Raw genomic sequence first — 19,493 nt, forward strand, 5'->3', positions numbered from 1 at the left:
AGAAACTTGGCGGATGCTTTTAAAAATGAAGGCTGAGATTCCCTAGGAGCTGCATTCCAGGCTTCACCCCCGAGCTCCTGTGGAATCGTGAGATACGTACGTTCTCACCTGCACGATCAATCGGGAGGTATCTTCAGCGGAGTACTAGGAAAAAACCGAAGCAACAACATCTGGAAGCTTATCTGTAAGCAGGACAGCAGGTGCTGCTTCGCTATGGCGCCTATATTTAAATTGTCTCCTTAGCGATGGTTTAGAGTTTATCTTTATGGTCTCTACAATGGCACCACAATTGACGCCCAAGGAAGCAGCCACAAAATCCCATTCATAGTGCGTCCATTTTGCACCTCATTCTCCGAAAAGTGTCTCCCAAAATCCTTGCTGGACTGGAACTCCAACAGGGCAGAAAATTATGGGAACAAATCAAGACAGAAAAAACAGCAACAACGTCCTTTAAGAGGCCCACGTGAAAACAAAAAAATTGCACTTCTTTAAAAAAAATAGGGAGAGAAAAAAAATGCAATTTCCAAAGTACCTAGAGGATGGATAGTGAGATCCTGAGGTTTTGTTTATACCACCATTTGGATACCAGGGTGTTCTTCTGGAAGCTTACAGCCAAGGCTGACACAAGCAGGTTGCAACAGAACGGGTGGGTGAGATGGTGGTTTCGAGGTCCAAAGGTGGCGGTTTCGAGGTCTCCAGACAATGCTCAGCAGCTGCTGCCGTCCAGTCCCTCAAAATCGGATTATTTCCCTGGGGCCGCATTAAGAGCTGCCAGACTTCTGGGCTAGACCCAACAAAGGTGTCGTGAGATAAACAGAGAGGCTGGCGGTGTGAGAGACCCTCGTTCTCACTCATCCGCTGAGTTCTCCCGGCTGGTCGCTGGCAACCGCCCAAGGCACCCTGTCCTCTCCTGATTCCTGGACCTGTCAAGCAAGCTCCCTCCTTCCTCCTGTTTCTGCTGCTGCTTGTCAGGAAGAGAAGTGTCACGGATGCAATTGCAAGAAAGGAGTTTTGGGTGGGTGGGGGGGAACCCTCCTCTTTCCAGGAGGAGAAGCTGCTTTAAGAGGTGGGGGGGAATCATAATACAGATGCCTTCTCTCTCCCCCCCACCCCACTTTTAGCTGAATGACTGGAGGCAAGGCAGAGAGAAGGATAAATGCAGCAGCCCTTGCCCTTTAAACACGCACACGCACACACAAAGTCGACCAGCCTTCGCTTTTTTCCTTTTTTTTTGCAAAGGAGGCTGGCCGAGGCACAGAAGAGCTCACTTATCCAGGCCCCCTTCCTGACAGATGCTTCTCTTTTCTGCACCAACAGCTTGCATTTTTAAAGCAGCAGTTGAAGAGGAGAGATCAGGAAGGAGGGTGGTGCTTGTCTTATGGCCCCACCCCTTCCCTCTCCTCTAGCCACGCCTCTTTGGCACTTGGCCCCTCCCACCCGCTTCCCAAAAGAGGCCTGTTTTCATTGCACGCATTCCATAAAATTTACACACCGCCTGATTGGGGAGGGAAGCCGCACAAAGCGGTTTGCAGAGAGACTAAAACGGCAAGATTATCAGTACGCAACAATCAAAGGATAAAATCGGTGCTAAACAAAATGACATTGAAACAGGCACCCACATTCCACATGTCTGCATAGTCTTGCAGGGACAAAAACGTTTTTTGCATGCGCCGAAAAGAGCACAGTGATGTCAATAGGCAGGGAGTTCCAGAGTTTAGGTCAGGGGTCCCCAAACTAAGGCCCGGGGGCCGGATGCGGCCCAATCGCCTTCTCAATCCGGCCCGTGGACGGTCCGGGAATCAGCATGTTTTTACATGAGTAGAATGTGTCCTTTTATTTAAAATGCATCTCTGGGTTGTTTGTGGGATCTGCCTGGTGTTTTTATGTGAGTAGAATGTGTGCTTTTATTTAAAATGCATCTCTGGGTTATTTGTGGGGCCTGCCTGGTGTTTTTACATGAGTAGAATGTGTCCTTTTATTTAAAATGCATCTCTGGGTTATTTGTGGGACATAGGAATTCATTCATTCCCCGCCCCCCCAAATATAGTCCGGCCCCCCACAAAGTCTGAAGGACAGTGGACCGGCCCCCTGCTGAAAAAGTTTGCTGACCCCTGGTTTAGGTGCTAAAAGACTGTTTTTTTACATACACGGAAAGGGAATTAAGTGGCACCTGGAAGAGTGCCCGTTCCGCAGACTGATAATATAAAAGTCATATGCAAAGAAAAAAAATATATGACCTGAGTACAGCCAGAGTACTTTCCTCTCACCCCACAGCCTTTCGGGAATTATGTGAGTGTTTATCTCCCCCCCTAAAATTTAACCTAAAAACAGGTGGCCTTAGACAGGGATAAGCCATATATTTTGCAGAGAGTTTGGTTCCAGTTTGTAGCTCACCCACCCAGGCAAAGATTTACTTCTTTGCAATCATCCTGTTTTAAAAAGTTACTTGGTTCTTAGGCTTCTGACAGCTCCTCCAGTTTCCCCTCTGTATAAAACCTTTTTTGTTACAGTCACTGGTTCAAAATCTATTCTTTCCCTGTAAAATTGTTATTTTACTGTGCTCAATAAACTTCCTTTAAAAAATAGATAGCTGCAGCAGCAAGGTAAGATTAATACAGTATAAAAAAACGTAATGCCATAGCAGGTCTTTTTCAACCATCATTTGATGATGTGTTGAACAATCGTTTCCCCCACGCTACCCAAAGCTTCCCCCACCACTTTCCTTACTGCAAACAGACTAGGGTATTTTGGCGGGGGGGGGGCGGAGAGAAAGTGGGCTTGTCATGCAGGAAAGTGAATCAACTTTAATTGCGTAAACTGAATTTGCCAGTATGTGATTGAATCCCACACACACAAGAGTGACCACCTGGACTCGCCCTTAGGGTACATCTACGCTGCATTTTTAAACCCGCACAGGGTTTCCCCTAAAGAATCATGAGAAGAACCGTTCGCCTGTGCAAATATATAACTCCCAGCACCCTTAAACTACAATTCCCAGGGTTCTCGGGGGGAAGCCATGTGCTTAAAATGTGTGGTGTGGATGTGACTTTAGTTAAGGAAGGAGCATAGAATCATAAAATTGGAAAGGACCCCAAGGGTCATCTAGTCAGGGGTCAGCAGAGGGCGGTCCACTGTCCCTCAGACCTTGTGGGGGGCCGGATTATATTGGGGGGGATGAATGAACGAATTCCTATGCCCCACAAATAACCCAGAGATGCATTTTAAATAAAAGGAGACATTCTACTCATGTAAAAACACGTGCTAGACCGTCCGCGGGCCGGAATAAAAAGGCGATTGGGCCGGATCCAGCCCCTGGGCCTTAGCTTGCCTGGCTGCCCATGATCTAGTCCAACCGCCGGCAATGCAGGAATCCTGGAAGCTGCCTTCCACAGGATTCCCCCTGAGCTACTGCCCTTAGTTACTCCTTTGTATGTGAAATGTCCCTTTGGCTTGTTATGGGGATGCTGAACTGCCCTGCATTGTTGTAGGATGTAAATAAAAACACCATAAAATAAAGAATGTGAGCGAGGAGGGCAGGGGAGGCCCAAACGCTTTTACAGCAGAGCCATTTTAAACCAGTCAATGCAACTGTTTGCTGGCGGGTCTGTTAAAAAATAACAACAACCACCCAACAATTTTAACTGGGTTTTAGGAACATAGCAAGTTCATACTGAGTCGGGCCATTGGTCCATCTACGGTAGCTCAGTAACCAGCATTAGCTCTCTAGGGGGGACATTCCCTGCCCTACTTGGGAGTTGTTGGGGAACGAAATTGAGACCTTCTGCATGTGAAGCAGATGATCTAACCATGGAGTTAGGGCCATGAACACCACTTGCCATTTTCTTTCCCTGTACCGTAGTTACCCACCCTGCATTCTCCTAACCTTTACAGAACAAAGCAGGCACCCTTGGTATGAGGTCACCTTAATACAAAAGAGGGGGGGGGAGACGCTCATAGCCAACTCCTGAGGTTGCATTTTTAGGTCTTTTAACAATCGAGTTGGACACCCATGTTTAGAGGGTAAACAGAGAGCTGGAAAGCAAGGACTTTACACCTTCAGTTTTCAAAGGAAAGACAAACATCAATGCGTATACTGTATATTTTTTGGCCCTCCGAACACCCCTCCTCTCTCAAGAGAGAATGGAGTGCACCTTCAGGAGTGAATTGAAACCGTACAAAAGTGACCCCTGGGGGCACAATCCTGGACAGTCTTTGCCCAGCTGCCACTAATAAGGCCGGGAAACTCGTGAATCGAGCGGTGACACGGAAGGTGGAAATGCTGAAGGGCCAGGCGATTGCACACCCCGCCATTACGTTCGGCAAAGAGGCCTTGTTCCGTGATGATGGCGTACATCTTTTCAATCGGGGAAATGATGTGTGGTTGGCCGTTGTCATTGAGGGCATTAGGTGTTGTGCAGTTGTGAGGGTATTGGCTGCGAGCCTTTGGCTCGAGTGGTGGGTAGGCATTGGTAAAACCTGGTGCTGGGGAGGGGAGGTGTGGCCATCACCTGCCCCTCCATTTTAAGGGTATTCCCTTAAAGGGATCCGGGGGTGTGGATCTCGTTCGAAGCCCGGGTAGGGGCTAGGGCCATGCCACGACCCCATCGGGGACCCTGGCGGAGCTCGCAGTTGATGTACATCAATGGGGCTCCCCCTACTGGTGGTTGACCCTTACTGATCTTCCTGCATGGCGGGTAGGAGTCAGATATAGTCAGTTCAAGTTCAATGCCTAAGCCAATACCACTTACATTCTGTAACCATAGCTGCCAAGTCTCCCGTTTTCCCCGGGAAATCCCCGTTTTTCCAGCTGTTCCTAGGATTTTTTTGTTTTTCCCCGGTTTATTCTGGCGCGGCAGCCATTTTGGAACTGGGCAAAGCAGCATCAAAAGTCACTTCTGAGCATGCTCCGCCCAGTTCCAAAATGGCGGCAGCGCTACTTCCGGTCTGCTATTTCCGCCCGGTCCCTTATTTCTCTGACAGCAACTTGGCAGGTATGTCTGTAACCAATAAAGCTGTGGCCGAAATTTGACCATTAACCTAAAATACTGGTGTCCGTGTGTTTTATAATTCAACATATGGGGGAACTCGGGGCCTTGACGCGCAACTCCTGGGCTACCCAGACGACAAGACGCACACACACCCAGCCTTGATGTGGTCCCAAAGGAAAGCAGAGCAATACATTTGGCACAGGCTTGGCTCCAGGAGTTGCTGGAAGAAGGCGTACAAGGCGCCATCCAACCGTCTTAGGGACCCCGGATTTGTGTAGGGCAGGGGTCAGCAAACTTTTTCAGCAGGGGGCCGGTCCACTGTCCCTCAGACCTTGTGGGGGGCCGGACTATATTTTTTTGGGGGAAATGAACGAATTCCTATGCCCCACAAATAACCAAGAGATGCATTTTAAATAAAAGGACACATTCTACTCATGTAAAAACACACCGCTTCCCGGACCGTCCGTGGGCTGGATTGGGAAGGTAATTGGGCCGGATCCGGGCCCCGGGCCTTAATTTGCCTACCCATGGTGGAGGGTTAGCTCCTTAGCCTTTTCTTCTCCCAAAGATAACCCGCAAGGCAGCAGAGGTTTAGGGTCAGAGTTTTCCTTCTCCTAGACAAGCCCTATCCGCCCCTCAATTCCCTCCACATCACATGCAGAAACTAGCTTCTTGACCGTTGGACCCACTATTGGTCTCACCCACCAGCTGGTTTAGCTGGCCAGTCAAAGCCATTCACCGGGGGGAGAGACAGCTTCTAGCAGCCACAGGCAAGAGCTGAGTGCAGGGGTGGGGGGAAGCAATGTACCCTTCACAGAATCATGGTGCCAGAAGAGACCATGGTGGTCATCTAATCCAGGGTGCAAACCTCTGAGCATTCACATAAATATTTAGCAGATCCCGTCGCTTCTACGCAGGCTGAGTCAACAGGGCCTTGCATTGTTGAGAAAGCTCAGGAACAAGTAGCTGGCAGAAGGACACGTGTCCAAGGCCAGATTTGGCAATGAGGCTGCATTTCCCTTGCGCCCCCCCCCCCCATAAAATAGTGTCATACAGGCATATATATATATTCCATTCCAAAGTTGCTGATTTGGCTAGGGACACACTAGCAAGAGAGAACAAGCTGGAGAAGGTTCAGAAAAGGGTGGCTGAAATGATCAACGGGTTGGAACAGCTCACCAACGAAGAAATGGTACAACTTTTTTGGGGGGGAGGATTCAAGGAGATAGAGGTTTTACTTCTTCTCTCATGGTAGAATGGAGATTCAGAATGGAATTTTTCACACAGCAGAGAGAACTGTGGGATTTGCTCCCAAGCAAGATGTACCGATGGCCACAAACTTGGGTGTCTTAGAAAAGCTATCAGGCAGATTCATAGAGGATATGAATCTACTAGCCGCAATGACCATCTTCTCCCACTACTGTTGGAGGAAGGAGGCCTCTGATTACCAGTCGACAGGGAATCCCAAGCGGGGAGAGTTTCTGTTGAGCTCAGGTCTTGGCCATGGGGGACGCGGGTGGCGCTGTGGTCTAAACCACTGAGCCTCTTGGGCTTGCCAATCGGAAGGTCAGTGGTTCGAATCTCCACCACAGGGTGAGCTCCTGTTGCTCTGTCCCAGCTCCTGCCAACCTCGCAATTTGAAAGCACGCCAATGCAAGTAGATAAATAGGTACCGCTGCGGAGGAAAGGTAAATGGTGTTTCCATGTGCTCTGGTTTCCGTCACGGTGTTTCCATTGCACCAGAAGCGGTTTAGTCATGCTGGTCACATGACCCAGAAAGCTGTCTGTGGACAAACACTGGCTCCCCTCGGCCTGAAAGCAAGATGAGCGCCGCAACCCCATAGTCACCTTCAACTGGACTTAACTGTCCAGGGTCATTTACGTTTACCTTTACTTTGCTATGGGCTTTGATGAAGCATCTGATGAACCACAGTAAGAACAGGATGCTGAACTAGATGGGCCATTAGCTCTTCCTATGTTCTTCAGAAAACCCATCCAATGCACACAAGGTATACCCCAATTTCACACACACAAACACATCCCACAAACCATTAACTTATTTTTCCACAGACGTCCACTCCTGATTGTAGAAAAAAAGCCTCTGCAATTGAAGCAGAATTCTAGGTATACTGGGAAACTCAAAAAATATAGGGCGTCTAATATAGGGCACCAGAGAATTCTCTGAATAATAGATGCTCCTCAAAATAAAAGAAAGAAGGGTCTCTGGCAGTCCCAAGCAGGACTGACGGCTTACAGTCGCTGCAGGCCTTTTCTCCCAAAGGCTCGCCAAAGTCATCTGAATGAGGCAGGCAGACATCATTTTATTTGTATGCCACATGACTACAACAAAAGTACGTAGTCATAAACAGTAAGCAAAATATTAAAAATATATAACCAAACTGAACAATTTCCACATGAATCCTAACAGGATCTAAAATGATCGTACAAAAAACCAACAGCAACTCCCCAGCCCAAAAGTCTGTTGTTCAGAAACCTCAGCTTTTGCAGCTGGAGTCAGTCCAGGCTCTGCCCTCCCAGGCCAAGTGGGGAAAGGGCTTCCAGGACTCACAGCCAAGATGGGTGCATCCCTTATTGCCAGCCAGCCAGCCTTGCGATCTAGCCGCTTTTGGATTCTTTTTGTACAGCTGAATAAGGAAAGCTCATCACTTCTGGGTACCACTGCCCTGGCAACAAAACCACCCATTGAGCCTCACTCCTTACCATCAGCAAGCATGCCTTGTATTGTGAAGTGATGCTGTGATGATAAAAACCACAGAATTGTGGAGTTGGAAGGGAACCCCAAACGGTCATCATGTCCAACCCATGGCAATACAGATAAATACAGCTAAAGTCTGTTGGAAAACGTCCAATGAGAGAGAGTCTACAACCTTCTGAGGGAATCCATTCCACAGACAAACAGCTCTTACGGTCAAGAAAGGCACTCCTAATGGCTAGCTGGAATCTCCTTTCTTGTAATTTGTATCCATTGGTCCGGTTCCTACCCTCTGGAGCAGCAGAAAACAAGAAAAGCACATCACTGCGTAAACACAGGAAGGATGGGGAACCTCAGGCCCAGAGGCTGAATGTGGCCCTGCAGCCCTCTTGTCTGGCCCTCAGGACTCTCTTCAGGCCACACACCCCTCACCGCCGTGTTTTTGATTGGCTAGAATGTGTCCTTGCATTCTCATAATCCTTCTTGCCTGCCTGGATGCAGGACAGAGGTGTATGTGAGGAAACTACCATACAAACGTAAAATTGACATTTGCTGCCCCACCCACTTTTGTCTCTGGCCCCGCCCACTACAAGCATGCGGGCCCTAGAAGGGAATGCGGCCAGTGGTCTGCACCAACTCAGGCTATGGCGCACAAGATCGGGCGGGTAATGTGGTGGCACAACATTCCCCACCTCCCCCCTTCTAGGCTTTGCCACCCAGCCTTGCAATTAGCCACTGGCCTAGTTGCCTGTGGCAAGTGGGGGGGGGAGGGAAGTCACCCCCTGGGTAATCAGAAGAATGTTCCAGATAAAGAGAAAGCTGGGGTATGGTTGTTTCCTCCTGGTAACCACCTCTGGAGTTTCAAAAACCACAAGCTCATTACCTGGGCCCTGAAAAACAGAGCTATCACAGCTTCCCCAAACTCCCAATCCTCTAAGGTTGCAAAGTCTCTTTCTGCTTTCATTTTTGCTAGCTTGCATTCTTTATTCTCCTTGTGCTAGCCACACAAGGAGTCACGCAGACCACCTAAGCTTCTGCCACCAGCAAGCAGATGAAGTCTTCTCCGATTACCCGCTTTTCAAGCACATCTTTGCCCTCATATGGGCTAGGAACTTGGTTCTTTTTACAAATCAAAGTCAATAATTGCAGGGAGCTGGACTGTCCCGGCTCCTGTGCTTCCACCCTGGCTGTCACAAGCCCAGCAGCTGACACCGTCAAAACAAGCAGAAGGGATCAATATCGTTTTAGGTCAAGCATCAGAGCTTTTGGAAAGAAGTCAAATCAGTGACAAAGCTTTTGTCAAGCCCTGAACTTTTGCTTTGGGACATGAATGCATTCCTTTACCAAGGGAAGTAGGAGAGACAAAGAGAAGGCTTCTCCCCCCCCCACCCTCTTTTAAACATCTCAGCGCATTTGACTCCTTAAAACACTGATTTGGCGATTTAATAACTTCTCGATCCGCTGTGCTTTGCTCTCGGAGGGACCCTATCCAACACGGTGCCTCAAAGACGACCCAGCCAGGTTCACAGTGAAAAATGCACCGTGCCCCCGGGATTAACATTTTGCAGCATCAGCACCAAACTTCGTAATTGTTTTGTTACGAAGACGTCTCATGAGCCCGGACCTCAAGAAAACAAAGTAAAGGGCAAAAGCTTCCCTTAGGAAAAAGCAGGGCAACCAACAGCAAACACATCTACTCCATACACTTCTGTGACGAAGGCATGTCCTTGATAAAAACACCAAACCATTAATTCTTGCAAAGCATTAAAGCAAATTTCGAGTCCAGCGAAGTATAGTGGTTAAGAGTACAGGACCAGGACCTGAGAGACTGAGGTTCAAATCGAGACTCGGTCATGAAGCTCACTGGGTGACCTTGGCTCCCACTCACCATCTTTCTCAGCCCAAACTACCTTGCAAGGTTGTTGTGAGGATTTTAAAAATGGGAGTGTGGTTGGGGAGAGAACCATGTAGTCCACCTTGAGCTCCTTGCTCCCTGTCACATCAAATCAATCTCGTTGGACAACTGACCAAAGCCAGACCCCCATCCAACATGCTTTCTGCACCTCTACGAATGTACAGAGCAGCTGTAAACTTTGGGGAAAGGGTCAAGGTTTTTGGGTTTTTTTAAAAAAAGTATGGGTTGGTGGCAGCAGTTGTAGTAAATGGATAGGGGGAAACAGCCTTGCAAATAAGGCAGTAAGTAAGTAGCCTGCAGGACGCGGGTGGCGCTGTGGGTTAAACCACTGAGCCTAGGGCTTGCAGATCAGAAGGTTGGCGGTTCGAATCCCCGCGACAGGGTGAGCTCCCGTTGCTCGGTCCCAGCTCCTGCCATCCTAGCAGTTCGAAAGCACGTCAAAGTGCAAGTAGATAAATAGAGATCGCTCCAAGTGGGAAAGTAAACGGCTCTTCCGTGTGCTGCTCTGGTTCGCCAGAAGCGGCTTTGTCATGCTGGCCACATGACCTGGAAGCTTTATGCCGGCTCCCTCGGCCAGTAAAGCAAGATGAGCGCTGCAACCCCAGAGTCGGTCACGACTGGACCTAATGGTCAGGGGTCCCTTTACCTTTAAGTAGCCTGCAATCATCTTTTACCAGCATGATCAGACGCAGGATGGAACACTCTGTCACTGCTCTACCAGCCCACTGCTTGCAATTCCTTATCATCTATGGGGAAGGGTTGTCGCTCGGTTGTTAAGAGTGTTAACTTGGCATGCAGAAGATCTCACGTTCAATCCCCAGCATCTCCAGGTAAGGCTGCAAATGCCCCCCCCCCCCCCGAGTCTGAAATCCTGGACAGTTACTGACGGTCTGTGTAGGTGCTAGTAGACAGGCAGATAGCAAAGGGAAAAGGCAGCTCCCTATCCTCCTAAAAGGAGAGGGCTTAATATCCAAGACTGGGTTAGCAACTGATGCAAAAGGGCCTTCAGATCATAAACCACGACTTTCAAGGATACTCTGCCACTCAGGTAAGGCTCCTCCTTTCTCTATAGCACCTGACACAACAAACGAAGGATAGGGTTGAGCAAGAGGCAGCTGCTTTCACACACTAATACCCCACCCTGGAGAATTCTACCAGTTCTATTTTATCTGCACCATAGGAATGAATTTCTGGAACCAAAATGCTTTTTTCTGTGCACCCTGAGCAGGAGCAGTCACCACTAAGAGAGAGAGGTTGGAATAATAATAATAATAGATTTTTATTTATACCCCGCCCTCCCCAGTCAAAACCGGGCTCAGGGCGGCTAACACCAATAAAATTACAAAAAACATAAAAAGCAATTGATTAAAATACAGATTAAAATACAATATTAAAATTTAAAATGCAGCCTCATTTTAAGTAGTCCATAAATCCAAGCCATGAGGGAGGAAAACATAAGGGTCAGACTAAGTCCAACCCAAAGGCCAGGCGGAATAGGCCAATATAGACGTGGGCTGTCCCTGCATCAAGTGACTTTCCTTCTTTAAGTTCTCAAAGCGCTTAACCTAGCTCAAGGTTGTCAACTGAACTAGCCAGATGTTTAACTGAGAATTAATCACAGTTTGGTGCATCGTTTGAAACGTAAGACTTTAGAGCCGCCTTGCCCCCAAATGGCAACTAGACATTCCGTGTTAGCAACTACAACCTTGGTTTAAGGAGACACTTGGCGCCTAGCGGATATATCTGAGCTTCTGACACTGCCCAGGAAAGGTCTCCATAAAATAGGTGGAGAACTTATGGTGCGCATAGAAGGTCCCAAATTCAGCAGCAGTGTGTCCAGTTACAGCAGGGATGGGGAACTTGAGGCCCAGAAATGTAGCCCTCCAGGTCTGTCTATCTACTACCCCTCCAAACTCTCTCCCCTCACCAGCCCTGCTTCACAACCTCCTTGAGCATTTTTGCCTGGCTGGAACGTGTCCTTAAACTCTGAGCATGCCTCCTGCTTGCCTGGAGAGAGGCTAAAGAGTAGAGTGTGTGTGTGTGTGTGTGTGTGTGTGTCTGTGTCTGCGACTGTGTGTGTGTGTGTGTGTGTGTGTAGAAAATAGTCCCATTGGCAAAGATAAAATGGACATTCATTCCTCTGCCCATTTTTAATTCCGGCCCCTGGCATTGGCATGTGGCCCTTGGAAGGTTTCCCAGAAGGGAATCTGATCTGGGAAAGGTTCCCCATCACAAGTTAAAGGATCTCAAGTAACAGGTGGCAGGAGGAGGGGGTTGGGAGAAGCCACAGATTAGAAAACCCCAAAAGTTCATTTTAGAATGGAATAATTTCAAGATTTGAAAAGTAGTTGTAATCTAAGCACGGTAGTTGCCTTTGAATGATTTCTGTAAATAATGTATATGAAAGAAAATGATATTGAAATAGAAAAGAGAATTATTATAAAATAATGATAAATTAAAGTAAGATGTTTATTATAAAAGAAATATGGGGAGGATGGGAAGTCATAGGTTTGTGTAGAAAAAGCATAATTGAATTTGTATGCATTTTTTGTGAACACAGACATTCTTATTGGACTGATTGAAATGAAGATAATTATGTGTTGTATATATACAGTATGGAAAATGAACAATAAAGCATTTAATTATTTTTTTATATAAAAGAACCCAAAATCCACAGGTGAGCATTTAAGGATCAACCACAATGCTATGAACTTGCAAGAAAGCTTTCGAGTTCACCACAGTTCCACATCAGGCTGGAAGTTAAGGGGAGCGGAGGAGAAGCTGCCTTGATATCGAAACCTGCATTTAGTCCACGGCTTTAAGATGGAGCTAAGGAAGAGACTGGGACTTAACACGCCTCAGGACCTCAAAACCTTAAGGGCAGCTTCTCCCCACACAAACAGACCCAGGCCCTGTGCTTGTCATCCACGGCCCTTCTCTGTGTCCCCTCTCCCCAAGAAGTTTGGAGGGCAGCAACGCGAGAATGGGCAATTTCTGTGGTGGCTCCCCGATTGTGGAATGCTCTCCCAAGGGAGGCTCGCCTGGCGCCATCATTTACATGTCTCCAAGCAAAAACATTCCTCTTCACCCAGGCTAATGGCTATTAAATAATCTATGGCCTGCAAAAGTGTGGGAAAGAGCACTGTTAGTTCTACTATTAGGCTATCTGTTACCATACTTTTTACTGTTTCTATTACTCTTTTATCACTGATACTTTGTAATGTGTCTTTAATGTTGTGCAACGCCCTCAGATCTTTCGATAAAGGACGGCATATAAACTGAATTAACAACAACAACAGGTTTCTATGAAGGGTTCAGGTTGGGCTCCGGTTGTTCCTGGGCCCAGGAAGAAAACAACAGCCGACCCCCCCCCCATTTTTCTAGAATACATTCCAGCTAGGCAACAGTGCTTGAGACGGGTGGGAGTGCAGGATTGTGAGGAGTGGGGCCTGGGGAAGGTCCTGAGGGCCAGACAGATATGCCCAGAGGGCTGCATTCAGACACGAGGTCACGGCAGCCTATGTTCCCCCCAGATTCGCAAGGACCGGGCCCTTCTCGCGAAGCAAGAGCAGATCAGCGGCTGTTAAGCCTAATCCGCCCTGATGGTCTCAGGCCCACAGGGCCCCAACTGCCAGAAAGCAGAACAAATTCAGTAGTGAACTGCCTCAACACACGAGATCAGGGGTTCCCAAACTAAGGCCCGGGGGCCGGATGCGGCCCAATCGCCTTCTAAATTCGGCCCGCGGATGGTCTGGGAATCAGCATGTTTTTACATGAGTAGAATGTGTCCTTTTATGTAAAATGCATCTCTGGGTTATTTGTGGGGCCTGTCTGGTGTTTTTATATGATAGAATGTGTGCTTTTATTTAAAATGCATCTCTGGGTTATTTGTGGGGCCTGTCTGGTGTTTTTACATGATAGAATGTGTGCTTTTATTTAAAATGCATCTCTGGGTTATTTGTGGGGCATAGGAATTTGTTAAAAAAAAATTCAAACTATAGTCCGGCCCCCCACAAGGTCTGAGGGACAGTGGACCGGCCCCCTGCTGAAAAAGTTTGCTGACCCCTGCTCGAGATCCTCTTTCTCTCTCTCTCTCTCTCTCTGTGTGAACAAAAAGGAGAGAAAAGGGACTGGGGTTTAGCAACACTGACCGGCGAGTGAGCACCCGGCTCTACAGAAAGCGTTTATTCCCAACGACTGGCTGCCCGAAATATTTCGGAAGGAGGCAAGGTGGCTCGGAGGAAACTCTCGGAGGGAAAGACAAACCACCGTTTGTTCTTTCGAGGCCTTTCAGAACTCGGGAGAGTCAGATCCCCTAGCCTAGGCCATCTAAGTTCTCTACTGTCAATACCAGGGACAGAGAAACTTTCTGCAGCACAGGGGCCGCGTTAACTTCTGAGAAGCCTTCCGGGGGCCAGATTTTAGTGGTGTGGTCAGGGAGAGAGGCAAAAGCAGGTGGAGCAATGAATGTAAATGCTTTGATTTCAGCCCAACATGGCGATGCCCCGGGGGAACAAACCTGGGACCCTCTGCAGGAAAAAGCTGGTGATCCACCCTTCTGTGGCCTCTGCACTGACACGGTGGCCTAAAACGGGGGGCGGGGGGGCGGGGCCTGCAGAAGTTGTTGGACTCCAACTCCCACATCAGCCCCCTGAGCAATGGCCACACTGGCAGGGGCTGATGGGAGTTGGAGATCTGCAACATCAGACTCCTCCATTCCTGACTTTCCTGCAGCCACATGAATTGTTATTGCCCCACTGGAGCTGCTCAAAGAGATTTTGCACAGCACATTAAAAACTATATACAAAACAATTGGCTTGTTTTTGGCCTCTGCCTGTCTCAAGAGACAATGGAGTGTGCCTCCGGGGGGGGGGTGAAGTCAAACCACTGTGTTAGTGTAAGGTTAGCAGATTTTTTCCAATGAATCCGGGGACAATTTTCAACTTCAATGGATTATGTATGGGGACTGATTTGTAAATCCGGGGACTGTCCCCGGGAAATGGGGACGTCTTCTGGTAACCTTATGTTAGTGGCACTGAAGTGACCTCCCCAGGGCACAAACCTGGGCAGTATGCATTGAATGGAGGTCCTGGGCTGCCCAGACAACAGGACTCCCCTCTCGGCCTCGCTGATGTGGTCCAAAGGAAAGCAGAGCAAGACGTTTGGGCCCCGCTTGGCTGCAGGAGTTGCCAAAAGTAGGCATACAAAGTGCCAGTCTCAGTGACTCCACTCTGGATTTGTGCAGGGTTCACTCCTAAGCCTTTCCATCTCCCCAAAATGTGTTGCAAAGCAGCAGGTACAGATTTTACTGTAACTCTCTAAAGCATTAACCAAAAATAAAAGTTCACACAATTGTGTGTGCATGCCCATGCATGTGCGCATACATATACACACACACACAAAATAACTATTTTGAATAAATTCAGATACTGACTGGGGTGAAAATCTCCGCTGAGGATTGTTGAAAGAAGCAAGTCCCAAGATTCAATCCCTGACCATCTCCTGTTAAAGGGACCGAGAACAGGTGATGAAGCAGATCTTTCCCTGCCAAAGAATCCCAAACAGCCTTTCCAAGTCAGAGAGAGAAATCCTGGGTTGGATGGAAGAAGCCTGGCCTGGCAGAAAAAAGCAGCTCGCATCTTCACGCTCTCCAAAAAGTCATTTGTCACCTTCATTTCTCCCTTACACACATACCCTGCAAGCCATTTCCTGCACTCCTCCATCTAATACTTAAGATTGTAAGGCCCTTGGAGGTCGTATCCAGCCACATTTCGCTCAGAACAGAAAGGATGAAATTAATGGCCCAAATTCTGCTCTGTGCATGAACTCCAATAGGTCTACTCTGAGTAGGACTAAATTGTGGCAACCCCCCCCTTATTTCACTCTGCAAAAAGCACCAGGTAATATAGAACCAGGTATTATAATTATTCCCAATTATTTTTTTAAAAAAATTATAGTACCTTCTCTATTGAAAAAACCTAAGATGCTTTAAAAGGAATGTACAAGAACAGCAGCATGCATGAAAATTTCATTTTCCAACAACTTTTTAAGTGGACATTTTTTATTTTATCCATTCTTTATTGGTACCAGATTTGAAACTGATTATATATATAAAATCGTTGGTATCCAATGCTAGCCCTACTCAGAGGAGACCCACTGGGGTTAAGGAGACATGGCTAACTTAGATTAATTCATTTTGATGGGTCTACTCTGTGTAGGACTACAAGCCTGCATCTTCATATTGCTGATTTCTTTCCCCACCCACCCCCACCCAACACACACTTGATTAATTACTTTGGGGTGATTCATAACTGAAATAGCAACAATTATGAATATTTTGGGAAGGTGGAAAAAAACAAAGCAAGCATCACAAAGCCAACCAACTAGAAATTTTACATGCATGCATTTTAAAAATAATTTTAGGTACATTTTAATTTGTTTGCCCTGAAGTCTTATTTCATTACTGCTTTATTGGTTTCATGCTTTGTTGTTGTTGTTTTTGCTTTGGTTGTGTTTCTTATTGCTTTTAGGTTGTAGAGAAGCTTGGGGTTTTTATATTTAAGCGGCTTATAAACGCTTTTAAATAAACATATAGTTAGAGAGACAGAAATGCTGGTAGAGGTCATCTGTGAAATAGCATCAATTTATGATTATCCCATAAAGCTGCAATCCTAAACCCACTTAGCCTGGGAGTCAAGCCCCACTGAATTCAATGGGACTTAAATTTAAGTAGATATTTGTTAGGATTGTTCTCTAAGGGTTGCCCAGGCATCCTCAACATCCTCCTCCACTCATAAGAAAGCAAATGAGAAGGAGAGAGAAAACCCCAGCTTCTTTCCAAAACCACACTGATGTCCCACACAATCAACAGGTACCAACAGCATCTTAACCTTTTCTGGTATAAATCTCCCATATCAATGAGACACAAAGCAGGCAGAAACAGCAGCAAATCCACAGAAAAAAGCATAAATAACTATCGTACCAAGTTAAAGGTCTGTGCAACTCATGACTCCGTTTGAAGGAAGATCGCCAGCCCCACTCTGGGAGGATTTTTTCTTCTTCTAAACTCTGGAGGGGGGGGAATCATGCAGAGATCCTTCTTAGCCCACAGCAAGAGGAGATTCCAGACCCTGCCTAGCCATGCTCATGAAATGTCCTGCTTAAACCTCACCTTACCCCCTTTTGCTGGCCAAACACCCCATTCATAGCCACCAATATTTTCTTATTTTTTAAGCCTTGCAGGTTCTGCTTGGATTGGGGAACCCAGCTGTCCTGTTTAGCAAACTCTGCCAACAAAATCCCTCCAAAGCAAAAGATAGCTAGATAGATATTTGGGTCACCTAATCCCTTTCCTCTAAAAGACCCTTCCTCGCCTAACCAACCCCCTGGAAATAGCTTTAAGCCAGTCCTCCATCCACTGATCACCTTTAAACATTTGCAGCCGGGTGGGAAGGTAGAGGAAATGCAAAAGAGTCCCACAAAACGCCCCTGGTAACTCCCTACCGCCAGAGAGGAGTTGCCAACTTATGCACCGGCCTCCCGCAGCTGTGCCCGTTTTGCAGGGAAGCCGAGCGCAAAAGCCCACATTTAGGCTCCCTTTGTCCACCTGCCAGGAGGGGCTGCGGCTGGATCTGTCGTGGTTCTGGCACGCCAAGCCTTCGCAGCTGCTGCTCTGGTGGTTTCAAGGGCGGCTTTTAAGAGCACAGGAGCCACGGCAAGTTGTTTATTTGTGGTCATCTGGCAACTCCCTCCCTCCCTCCCCTCCTAGCTCCAAGCAGCCCTGCAGATTCCTCTCCCCCGGAATCCAAACTTACTGCAAAGTTTCTCTCCCGAGGCAGCGCCTGATCCACTCTCTTATCGGAGCTGCTTTCTCCCTCCAGCTGTTAAGCAGTTCTCTCTTGAGTCCGGCAGCCTCTGCTGCTGCTGCTCCCCGCCCCCCCCCCTTTTGAGCTTCCTGTTCCTTCCTTTGCAGCAAGCTCAAAAAGCAACCAGTACATGCACACGCACCCACACCCCCTATCCCTGGGTCTTTTGGGCGTCCCTATGACCGCCTGAGGGCGCAAAGGCTTCCGGGAATTGTAGTTCTCGTTCCTCGGCAAAGCAGGCATCTTGCGCCCTTCAAAAACTCCATTTCCCAGCAGGCACCGCGCCACGCTCTGGTTGCTAGCATGAACCAGCCCGGGGGTGTTTAAAAAATTTCCCCCTAAACTCCCTCCCCTGTCGGTGGTGTTGGAAGGTTTGGGATTGCCCAAGGACAAGCGCCATCTCGTGGGGTTGCTTTGTCGTGTAAGCGGGGGAAACAAAATAAAAAAATATCCTATGCTTGGTTGCAAAGAAACATTAGAAGCCAACCGCAACAAGTCCCATGGCACTAGAAAGGGTCTTATTTCCCCTGAAATAATTCTGGGAACTGTAGTTTACTCCCTCGCCGAGCTACAATTCCCAGCACCCTTCACAAACCACAGTTCCCGGGATTGTTTTTTTTTGGGGGGGGGCAAACTAATGTGCTTCAAGTTACAAGAAAGGAGATACCGACTAAATAGAAAGAAGAATTTTCTGGCAGTAAGAGCTGTTCGACAGTGGAACAAGACTGTCTCTTGTGGACGCTCCTTTATTTGAGGTTTTTAAGCAGAGGTTGGAATGGCCATCTGTCAAGGATGCTATGATTTAAGTCAGGCATCCCGCCAAACTTCCGCCCTCCAGATGTTTTGGACTACAATTCCCATCATCCCTGACCACTGGTCCTCTTAGCTAGGGATCATGGGAGTTGTAGGCCAAAAAATCTGGAGGGCCGCAGACTGGGGATGCCTGATTTAAGTGGATGGTGGACGGCACACAGCAAAACAGGTGTATTGTGTGTTAACCCGGGTGCCAACAGCCCCTCGGTCTGACCTACCTCATCGGGTTGTTGTGGGATTTAATGAGGAGAGGGAGAAGTATGTGCACCATCTAAGGTGGGATATAAATGCAATAAATAATATCATCTGTGCTGTCTGCATTTCATTTCTCTGATACCACCACTAGCAGTTCCATAACTGCAACCCCACCAGCAGCAGGTTAGGAGCAGTAGCCAAGTCAGCTGCAAAACAGGTAAAACTTTTGTTATACAGTAATCTTCCTGCTTTTCTTTGCTACTGCTCCTCCATGAAGGGAGAGGAGGAGAGATGCTGGACTTCTGATTTGCAACACTTCTGATCGTGACACCAGACCTCTGGGTGGGGTAAGGAGGTTAAAGGGAGGAAATAGTTGGTCTGATGTGAATGATTTTTGGACTGGAGGAGGTTGAGGTTTCGCTTATTTCTTAATTAATAGGTCTGATTATTGCTTTGTTTATTATTTGAGTATATATATTTTTAAAAAAATGGGTGTTATGTCATAGGAAATATTAATGTATTAGTGCATTATATTATTCTCCCCACTTTTCCCCTCTAAGGTAATATGCATTGTATATCTTGCTTTTATTTTTGCTTTTGTTCTGAGTTTTGCTTGGAGACCTTCGGGTGACAAGCGATTAATAAGCATAATAAATCAAATAAAAATGAAAATGAAATGAGAACTTTGTAACTAAGAACAAGTGTCTGAGCTTAGGTTCCCACCCACCCCACTCCCCCCCCTTTCCTTTTGTGTTTTGCCTTTTCCAACTGTGAGCCTGAAAGCAGGGAGTCTCTGGCAAAGAGTCTCTGGAAGCTGCTCTGGGTGCCTTTCTTTAACTGAACAATGGGGTTTTAAAAAGCGCTTTAAGCAAACTTGTTTTCTTTTTAAAGAAAAGAGGAATTGAGTCTGCGAACAGAGAGGAATAAGAGGCAGGTGATCAGAAGGGAAGTGAAAACATGGGGGGGGGACAGGAGAGAAGGGGAAATGGAAACAGGGGGTTGTA

The 19,493-nt window shown here is 47.4% G+C and overlaps 1 protein-coding gene across 5 annotated transcripts in view; it reads right to left on the minus strand.

Annotated features, from left to right (window-relative positions):
• Positions 1 to 17,577, minus strand: part of MIB2 (MIB E3 ubiquitin protein ligase 2) — a 66,774-nt gene extending 49,197 nt beyond the window's left edge. For 3 of the 5 annotated variants that reach the window (XM_035120292.2, XM_035120288.2, XM_035120290.2), the window contains exons 1-2: positions 17,431 to 17,577; positions 16,599 to 16,684 (exon numbers count right to left, since the gene is read on the minus strand). The gene's annotated coding sequence lies outside the window, so the exon portion shown is untranslated. Of the gene's footprint in view, positions 1 to 15,050; positions 15,119 to 16,598; positions 16,685 to 17,430 lie in introns of all 5 variants that reach the window. The other 2 variants (XM_035120289.2, XM_035120291.2) reach the window with 2 other exon arrangements.
• Between the last annotated feature and the right edge of the window lie 1,916 nt (positions 17,578 to 19,493).

The sequence above is a fragment of the Zootoca vivipara genome, chromosome 6, assembly GCF_963506605.1.
Source record: "Zootoca vivipara chromosome 6, rZooViv1.1, whole genome shotgun sequence".
In the NCBI taxonomy this organism is placed as follows: Eukaryota; Metazoa; Chordata; class Lepidosauria; order Squamata; family Lacertidae; genus Zootoca; species Zootoca vivipara.